We start from the raw sequence: 11,007 nt of genomic DNA, 5'->3' as shown, positions 1-11,007 counted from the left end.
GCCCCTGCTCCCCTACCCACCCACTCCCACTACTTGGCCCAGGCCTTCCCTTGTGCTGGGTCATATAAAGTTTGCAAGACCAAGGGGCCTCTATTCCCAATGATGGCCGATTAGGCCATCTTCTGCTACATATGCAGCTAGAGACACAAGCTCAGGGGGTACGATTCACATTTTCAATATAATCCCTATTACAACTCTGGAGATCGTTGGAAGAATTATTTTAAATTTTAAAAACAACACCGAGTACAAAAAACTATGAACAACCAAAGCAATCCTAAGCACAAACAGCAATATTGGAATAGTCACAGTGTGTAACTTCAAACATAGAATAGAGCCATTCTGATGAAACAACATGATACTTAACACAAAACAGACACATGAACAAATATACTAATAAAACAAAACATATAATCCCATGCTGTTGTGCCCAACTGTTTTTTAGACAGGAGTCTCAAAATTATACATTTGGGGGAAATCATCTTTAATAAATGGTGCTAGGACAACTTAACATACATGTACAAGAATTAAACTAGGGCTGAAGAGATGGCTTAGCAGTTAAGAACATTGAGGGCTCTTCCAGATATAATCGGTTCAATTCCCAGCACCCATGTTAACAACTCATAACCATCTGTAACTCCATTTCCCAGGGTTCAGATACCTCTTCTGGCTTCCTTGGGAAGCCAGGTAGCCAAGGGATACACAGAGATTCATGGTCACATAACACTCATACATACAATAAAATAATTTTTTAAAAAGGATAAACTAAATTCTTCTCTCTTACCCTGCATGAAAATCTACTGAAAACAGATTAAAGGCTTTATTTAACGTATGACCCTAAGAATTGAAGTGGACTACATAGAAGATATAGACAGCCAAGAACTTTCTGAAAGTAGGTCAGAAAATGTAAGGAGGAATTTACAAAATAGGATTATATTACAGAAAAATTTCTGCACAGCAAAAGAGACAAAGATATAGAAATAGTTCAGCTGTTTCAGTTACTTACTCACAGAAGAAATAAGTTTGGCACCACACGGTAACACACAGTTACCTCTAACTCCACTTCCAGGCAATCTGTTGCCCCCACTTCTCTGTGCACACATGGTACACATAGCCTCATAAAGGCTCCAGACATAAAAATAAAAAAAAACAAATAAATAAACTATTAAGAGTAAAGATTCAGCCCACAAATGGAAGAAAATCTTTGCTTTTTTTTTATATCTGAGAGGGGAATATCAAGAATATACAAAATGCTCTAATTATTACATATTGAAACCACAAGTAATATGAATTTGCCATAGAGAAAAACAGATCTTTACTGATGAAGCTCAAGTGACCAATAAATACATGAATAATGATCAGTATGTTTAACCACTAAGGAAATGTAAATGAAAAGACTGGAAATTTATCTTATGCCTACCAGAAAGGCTAACACTAAGGAAAGAAACTAGACTCCTTGTGGAGATGGCTCAGGTAGTATAGCATTAGTCTTTCAAGCATGAGGACCTGAGTTTGACCAACTAAACTCAAGTACAAAGAAGCCAGGCAAGGTGACACAAGCTTGTAATGCCACTGTGGTAGAGGCTGAAACAGGTAGGATCTCTGGGACTCACTGTTCAGAGGCATATTCTACTATTACAAGTCAGTGAGAGACTATCTCACAATAAACAAAACAAAACAAAACAAAAAACAATTAAGCAAACAGGAACAACCATCACAAAACAAAAAAAAGTGAATAGAAACTTAGGAAAGACTTCTAGCCTCCATTTGTACATACATGGAAAGCAACAACAGAAAACGCTGAAGAGGATGGGAGGAAAGAAGGACCACTATACATAGCTAGTGACAATATGAATTAGTTCAGCCGTTATGAAAATCTGTATAAAGGTTTTTCAAAAAAAATCTAAAATTACAACTACCATATGATGGAGTGATGCTACTCTTGGGAATGTAATTCAGTATAAAATAGAGATATGTGAACATCCTTGTCCAGTATGGAACAAATTAAAATGTAGATGGTATGAATTAGTTTTGATGTTCATGAACACATTAATAGAAAACTGGGATTTTCTTCATCCATAGAGTATAATGATCACATTTATGAAAAAAATATTCACACACACACACACACACACACACACACACACAAATGGCATGGAAGTAGGGAAAGGTATTCAGGAAAGGCAAAGAAGGTGAGTTGTAAGAAAGAAGATCAATAAAAGACTGTAATGAGTGGGTGATGAATGTGATTAAATATAAGATATATTTTCATGAAAATGCAATCAAGCAGCTGGAGAGATGGCTCAGTGGTCTAGAGAACTCACTACTCTTCCAGAGGTCCTTAGTTTAATTCCCAGCTACCACATGGTGGTTCACAATCATCTGTAATGAGATTACATGCTTTCTTCTGGTTTGTCTGAAGACTACACACACCACACACACACACACACACACACACACACACACACACATATAATATATATATATATATATATATATATATATATAGAGAGAGAGAGAGAGAGAGAGAGAGAGAGAGAGAGAATAAAATAAAGGGAGCAGGAGTCAGAGCAGACTTGGGGATGTAAACAAACAAATGAATAAATTTAATTAAAGAAAAATAAAATGACACGAAGCCCATCACATTGTACTAGAAATATATGCTATTAAAACAAAAAGGAAAGATAGCATCTAACTGCATACTACACTTCTGTAGTTAATAACTATAGATTGTGTGATCTCTTAGAGTCAGCCACACATTACACATTAGTTGCATCTTAAATGCTGAACATATCAGAATTAATTTCAGTGTAATTTCAACTTACTGAGTTTAAACCAGTTAGTATAAAAGTCAACCATTTCAATGAAAGTTACTATATTTTATGTAAATATCTTTTCATAATTAAAATCTATTGACACAATTATGGAAATAAAATTAAAGCATTTAGCACAAGCTAACATATACACACACTTTCCACTTACATGTGTGATAGAGTTCAACAGTGTGAACATCTTGTCTTTGATTTCTGCTTGGAATGCTACTGGTTCTTACTCTAATTTATTAAACGAATGTATGTTTATTTAGATTTCCATTTCTTGTGTGACTTTTACCAAATCAATTGATCAAGGAATGGGTAGGTTATTAAGTTGGACACAGAAAAGATCATTATTATTTTAATAAAAAAACATTGAATACACTTAAAAGTTATAACTACAGCCTTATAAAATTTATGGATCTTTTCTAAGACCCAGGTTTTATTTTACATATTTGGTTTTGATAAAACTGATAAGTTTCTTTTTTTGTTTTTTTATTAGATATTTTCTTAAATTTACATTTCAAATGTTATCCCCTTTCCTAGAAAGTTTCCTATCCAGAAATCCCCTATCCCCTCCCCACTCCTCCTGCTCTCCAACCCACCCACTCCCATCCCCAGTCCTGGCATTCCCCTATACTGGGGTATAGAACCTTCAGATGACCTCTCCTTCCATTGATGGCCAACTAGGCCATCCTCATCTACATACACACCCAGAGCCACATGTCCCACCATGTGTTTTCTTGATTGGTGGCTTAGTTCCAAGGAGCTATGGGGGTACTGATTAGTTCATATTGATGTTCCTCCTATGGGGGGGGGGGGTTCAGACCCTTGGGTACTTCAGCTACTTGGGTATTCTCTAGCTCCTTCATTGGGGACCTTGTGCTCCATCCTGTGGATGATTGTAAGCATCCACGTCTGTATTTGCCAGGCACTGACAAAGACCCTCAGGAGACAGCTATATCAGGCTCTTGTTGGCATCAGCCATAATGTCTGGGTTTGGTGGTTGTTTATGGGATGGTTCTCCAAGTGGGGCTGTCTCTAGATGGTCGTTCCTTCAGTTAATAATAGTTTCATTGGTTTAACATTACTATTTTTCTTCCTGGTTGACTTGGAATTGAATTTGTTCTTTTTCTACTTCTCTAAGGTAGAAAATATTAATTTTAAAACCTTGTTTTCTAGAATTGTTCTAAATTTCATGCACCCTGAAGTTTGGTAAGTTGTATTTTCATTTACCTTAAAATAATATTCTATTTCTTGAAACTTCTTTTCTAATACCATTTATAAATAAGTTTATTTTGGAATAGAATTGTAGCTCAGTGGAAGAACATTTGCCTAGTGTATGTGAGACATACAGCTTGAACTCCATCATCTAAAAAAATGTTCTAAAATCTGAAAATGCAGCCATCCTAGACCAAATTCCAACTCAGATTTCATAGATAGTGCCAGACTGATCAGAGCCCTATGCTGCACTTGTAGTTTAGAAATGATTATATGCTTAAAATACATTTAAGATATGTTTTCTGTTTTCTCTAAATATTTTCCAGGAAAGAATATTAGCATAATATTAATTAACTTCGGGAGATATAAAAATGAGAAAATGCCTCTGCCATCTATTTTCATATATTTTTATTTCTACTGATTTATTGGTCTGGGATAATTTAGTGAACACTGATCATTTGATTATATTCATACAAAAGAATCTATGCAACACATAGGTATATTTTGACACAGAAATAGATTCAATGAATTATTCAGTTTAGAGGCATGTCCATTACAAATACTGTTACTGCTATATGCTTCTGGTAATTTTCGTACCATGTCAATGTGGTAATTTATATTCTGAACTAAACTTTTCATTTGACTACTAAAACTGTTCAATTTTGTGTCCTTTTGCATATATTATTAAAAGGGAAAAAGAACTTTTAAAAAAAATCTATAAATCCTTAAAACTTTTTAGTTATATGTACTTAAAGTTCAACTGCATTGTGAACTCAAGTAAGCATTATATGACTTGTATGCTGTGAGGAGCTCTTGTTTATATCCTGTTAATCTCCTTCACACATCCTCAATTCACATGTGTATATGTATAGTGGCAGAGGGCGCTGGGTCACTGGCAAAGGACCCAGGGCCTTGTATAAGCTAAGAAAGTGCTCTACCACTGAACTTTTCTTTCATTTCTCATTGCCATTATATTTGAGTACACCTATCAAGTTTTTTGTTTGAATACATTACTTTGCATTTTAATATTTTGCATTTCTTACTTTATTTCTTGACTACTCCAATATCTGATTCACATATATGTTAGCACTTGCAAAATATTTTTCATTTTTGAAGGTGTAACTTTCTTAATTTTTACAATAATGATTTTTCAGTCCTATCTGGAACATTTATGGATTATGTGATTCTAAGTCAAATATAATATTTAATCAGTCTTCCTATGTAGCTGTAGTTCAAGGTCATAGTGGCTTCAGGTTTCTACTTCACCAAGTTTACCACCATCCAACATAAAAGCAGTTATGACTGATTTGCTGCATGGGTACAATGGAAATTTTGATTTCCCTAGTCCCCTTGAGACTTTCCTACTGTTGCCTCCTACTAAGGTTGTAATTTTGGTTTTACATTGTAACCTATGGTGTTGAAAAGAAAAAATAACTGAGTCTTGCTCATTTTTATATATATCTGGTGTGACTGGATGTTCAAACCAGTGGCACAGAGGTGTTCTGGTTGAACAATGTTGGCTAGGATCTTCTAATACTAATTCTTATTGCTTTTGTGTTGGGATAAGTTGTAGGGGGTCTCAATGTTCCCTCTAAATTCCATTGATATATAACTATGATAGGAAATGAAAAATCAGTTCTCTTCTTGGTATTACTTGCAGATGATGAAAGTTCATCTGTCACAAGCCTGGCAAGGAAATTGATATACTATTTTTATCAATACATATATTTTCCTATTCCATGCTGTCCTTTCTTATGAATCATAAACATGAAGGGGAAAGTGTTACAGTTGTTTTGCAGATACTATAAATACATTTAATATCACCTAAAATGGAAAATACCTTAATATACAAGTAGATATTATTAGCAGAATGACATATTGTACAAGTACTAGTCAGTATAGTGATGAAAAAATAACACTTGCAGAAGGAGGAAAAGACATTTATTCATAGATGACATGTTTATCTATAAAAAACTGAAAACCAAAGCAACCCTGAAAGTCAACTAGGAATTGTATGTCTAATCTATAATCAGAGCAGTGAGTAGGCTTGTCTCTTACTAATTATCTTTGATATACATCATTCAGTGAAGCTACTTGTTCAACTACCTTACCCGCCAAAGTTTTAAACACCATCAATGAACAAAGACTCTATTCTTTTTATCAGTGTAAATCAGTGACATCACTTCAGTACAGACAATACTTACATAAAGTACCAAATGCAGAACTCAATGTTAGCATGTTAGGTTTAGCTAAGTTTATCTATAAACTTAAAATATTAATAGAATGATTATATATGTGTTCTAAGAAATCCTTACCTGTTTCCCAAAATTAAGAAAATCATACCATATCACAGGATTAGACAGTTGACAAGAAAAACATATTCTTATTAAGAATATTGTTTATGAGTGCTTATTTACTTGGACAAAAGGTATAGTAAATGGCTTCTCCTATGAAAATTGAATTTGCTATACAATACAAATATAGAAACGGTATTTTTCCTTTTGAATCAGTTAGACTAATTTTCACTCAATCTGTCTAACTTGAGAACACTGGACTTACTGCCAAAGGGTTCCAAATGTTAGACAACACAACTTTGTTATCTACAGGGAGGGTGGAGGAGGGAGGAAGGAGAGGGAGGAGAGAGAACAGAGAAACAAATCCTAAAATCTCATCATTTAAGTAAATTTACAATTTTGTGTTGTATTGTATTTATAGCTTTCCTTGCTTCATGAAGTCTTATTATGCCTACAAGCCATAGTTTGAATATACCTGAATAGTTTAAACCTAGTGTTGCCTTGATGGCTTTCTGTCTTGATAATCTATGCACTCTAAAGTAGTGTATAAAGATCTGAGGCTTTACTGAACCTTAGATATCTCACTTCTCATTGTTTAATAATTGCTTTCTACATTTACACAAACCAATATTGGGTGGATATATTTATAACTGTTATAAGGTAACTTCTGTAATTCATTTTAAACTTCTACTATCTTCATATCTTCATTATACTTATATTCTTCTCTCTCTCGCTCTCGCTCTTTCTCATCTCTCCTTACCTCCCTTTTGAATTTAGAGTTCACATTTTAAAGAATTTCAAAATACCCCTTATTTTTCATTGTATTTATTAGGATAACTCTGTCTGGGTCTGGGACCTACATCTTTATTTACAGCACTTGGGATTTAAAGGAAGCTCAGATAAACCATGACTACATAATGAAACCATGTCACAAAAAAAGAAAACTTTTTACTTTATGATATCCGTACTAAAGATTATCAGTAAGCCTCTTACTTTATTATTCTAAATTTGAGGGTGGTGAGAATCAAATACAAAGTCTTACATACTCTACACAAGCAGTCTACCTCTGAACTTTGCATTTGGTTCTGTTTCCACTGTAATTAACATTTTTTGTAGGACTGGAGAGCAAACCTAGGATTTAGTGCATCCAAGGTAAGCACTCTACTGCTGTGCCAAAGACCCTACCAATTTAGCATTTTACATAAGGCAGGTCACTTTTAACACATTATCTTTTAGGGGAAGAGGGAGTGGTCTGGTCAGTCTAATGTTTCTGAATTAGTTTTGTTAAGCATAGTAATCCTTGGTTGGCACATTACCCTCCATGTAATAACATAAATATGAATCCATTTATGGATGACTGGGACATAGAAACTCTGACATAATTAGTCAATTAAGCCTAATTGGTGGATTAATCTGAAGGCATTATTGGAAAGTGGTAGACAGAACAAGTAGGTCACCCAGGTTGTTGTGTGTAGCCATGTCTTAGACTTTTCATGTCTCTTCCTGGTTCTTGACCACTATGAGGTGAACAGCCTTGCTTCATTTATCATGTCTTCTGCCATGATGTCCTGCACTTGTAATCAACAAAAGCAATGGAAGCAGTAGATCATGGAATAAAACCAATACCATGAGTCAAAACAACTGTTTCCTTTTTAAATTGTTCAAGTATTCATCAAAGTAAATAGCAGATGCAATTCTAGCCTTTTAAAATCTGCTTTACTTCAAAACATGTTTCTATTGAGGTATATGTTGCATATATGAGAGGGTTCTTCTATATAGTTTCTTTTGTTTTCAACATTTTTCTGGTGTGTGTGTGTGTGGGGGGGTGCACATGTACACCTGTGTGGCACAAGGTGATTATGTTCTGGGGCATAATACATAGACCAAACCTGAAGTCCTGTGAACTACCTGTACCTGGATAACTTTCACCTAGTATAGGATGTTTAATGCCATTAATACTTCAGTCTCTTAAACCTTTCTCTTTGTTTTATCTTGAACGCAAACCATTTGAACCTTTGTCCTATTGTAACACTCTGTGCTGTTGATTCAAGCCAGGAAATTGGGTAAGCAAAGCAAATGAGCCAACACCAAGTTAAAAAAAGTTTCCTTTCTAATCGTGCCCCACCAATGCCACAAACTTTATTCATTCCTTGTTCATTTTTCTCTTCTTTCTATATATTATCAGATAACTAATAATCTGGGTAAGATTTTTATTTTTGACCAATTTTTTTATTTCACTGATGTTTTCAGGTCTAATATTTGTTGCTATTATTCCAATCTTTTAACCTTCCAGTCATGTGTTGGTTTTGTATCCTCAATCATTAGGCTTGAATATCAGTTAAATTTGCAGTTTGGTAATCTGATAAATATTTTTATTACATTCACCTAATTGCTCAGAAAATTCACATATTTCCAATTCTTCCTAATTAATCATTTGTTTTCCCCTATATTATAATGACTTTGAGCATACCTTTGACCCTTGTAATAATGACTACTAAGTCATTATATCTGTGTACTAAAGTAGATACTCATTCCAGGTTTTTTTTAGTCTTCCTTTGAAAAATGCCTGTTCAAAGATCCTGGACAGGGTGCTACAACCTTTGAGCCCATGACCAATACAGCTTTTGAAACACTAGGGAATTCTCTCATTCCAACAGTACACTGGCTAGCACAATGCTGGACTAGAATCCTGTGGCTATTGATGCAGGAACAGATTTGAGAAGCACTCAAAATCTACAGGTACTGATACTAAAACAGCACTAAAATATGCCTAAGTTCCATTACCACCAAGCCCCTTGTAGTCAACCAGTAGTGTATAAGAGAACACAGATCAATTCCATCTGGCAGGTGCTACATATTCCTATATATGAGGAAAGTGTTGCAGCTCAAATCACAGGACGGTCTTGTTTCAGAGGTCATAATAGTCTGCTCAATAAAGGTTTTCATTGTCATGCCTAGTTGGTATTGGGGTCCAGAGTAAAACTTACATGCTTATATATCCAATTCATTTACTGTACTGACTAGCTATCAAACTGTATACATATACAGTTCTGCTTATCAATTAGTTGGTGGATATTTTGGATGTCTTTACATGGTGACTATTTTCAAGAGTGTGGCTTTTAAAAATTGGTAGAGTGATGGAGAGATGGCTCAGTGGTTAATAGCGCCGACTGCTCTGCCAAAGGTCCCAAGTTCAATTCCCAGCAACCGCACAGTGGTTCACAGTCATCTGTGATGGTTTGCTGGAGAGACGAAATCAGTGGTTAAGAGCACTGACTGCCCTTCCAGAGGTTCTGAGTTCAATTCCTAGCAACATGGTGGCTCAAAACCATCTGTAATAGGATCCAATGCCCTCTTCTGGTGCGTCTGAAGACAACTACAATAAATCAATCTTTTTTAAAATGCACAAACAAAAAGAATTCTTAAAAAATGGTGGAAGGCTTTTAATACTTCATTTGGTGATATACTTGCTGGTCAAATAATCAAGTAATACTACTTCTCTTCAGTTTACTGAGGAACCACCAACTTCTTCCTACCATATCAGCATAACCTTACACTCATATTCGTAATAAAAATTCTAATCGTTCGTATACTTACCAATATATTTCATCTATGAAGAGAAAGGCCATTTAGTGGGTTATAATAAAGCATCTGATTTTGGATGTACTTTGTACTCAACTAAGAAATAGTAAAGTTGAGCATCTTTTCAAGTTCATGCCACTAAGTATATGTATGCTTTAGAATCTAAAAGTTTAGAAGTTTTTTGCTTGGTTCATTATTTTACGCGATTGCTTTTGCAGGAGAATTACATGTGATACAGCTATTACATACACTACATCCTTATCAGATATCTATGATTTTGATGAACTAAAAACCTACTTGTTCTTTTAGTCTGTCTTATACCTGAAAGTTAATTTTAAAATTGAAGATTATAAACATTTTGTGAAGATTGAGGATATTTATAATATTTAAAACCTTTTTATTCATTTTTAGAAAAATAGTGATCTATATTCTTTTTTAAGTGAAAATACAATTTTATATAAATATTTTTGTTTATGTTACTGTTTAGCATACAATAAAAACATTAAAATTAGTGAGCCTGAAGATCAGTTTAATTTTAATATTATATACAACAGTTCTAGCTCTGATTCCACATACTAATACATAAATATAATACTCTCATGTATTATGTACACAACTCATGTATAATTGCTACAAGCTTTCTTGAATCAATGAAAAATGGTGAAACCCCAAGTACAGGCAGATTATTAACTAATGACCTTTCCTGTTATTTCTATTTATTCGGATTACTGTCTACTGACTTTTGTTTCAGCTTGACATACACTACCAGTTTCTGTAGGCAAGTCTTCTAGCAGTTGTCTACCACATGTTTACTTATCTAGAAAGGTTTCATGTTTGCAAAACAGGTCTTCCCAGAATTGATACATTTACATTTTTTAATATGCTGACTTCGTGTGCATTATTTCTGAAAAGAAAGCACATGCCATGGCCAGCCAGTGGTGGTGCACTTGGGAGGCAGAGGTAGGTGGATCTCTGTGGGTTCAGTGGTAGCCAGATCTATAGAGCTAGTGCCAAGACAACAAAAGACAAAAATCATCGGGAAAACAAAATAAAATAGACAGGAAGGAAGGAAGGAAGGAAGGAAGGAAGGAAGGAAGGAA

This window comes from Mus pahari, chromosome 1 (genome assembly GCF_900095145.1).
Source record: "Mus pahari chromosome 1, PAHARI_EIJ_v1.1, whole genome shotgun sequence".
In the NCBI taxonomy this organism is placed as follows: Eukaryota; Metazoa; Chordata; class Mammalia; order Rodentia; family Muridae; genus Mus; species Mus pahari.
This window is presented reverse-complemented; position numbering follows the sequence as displayed.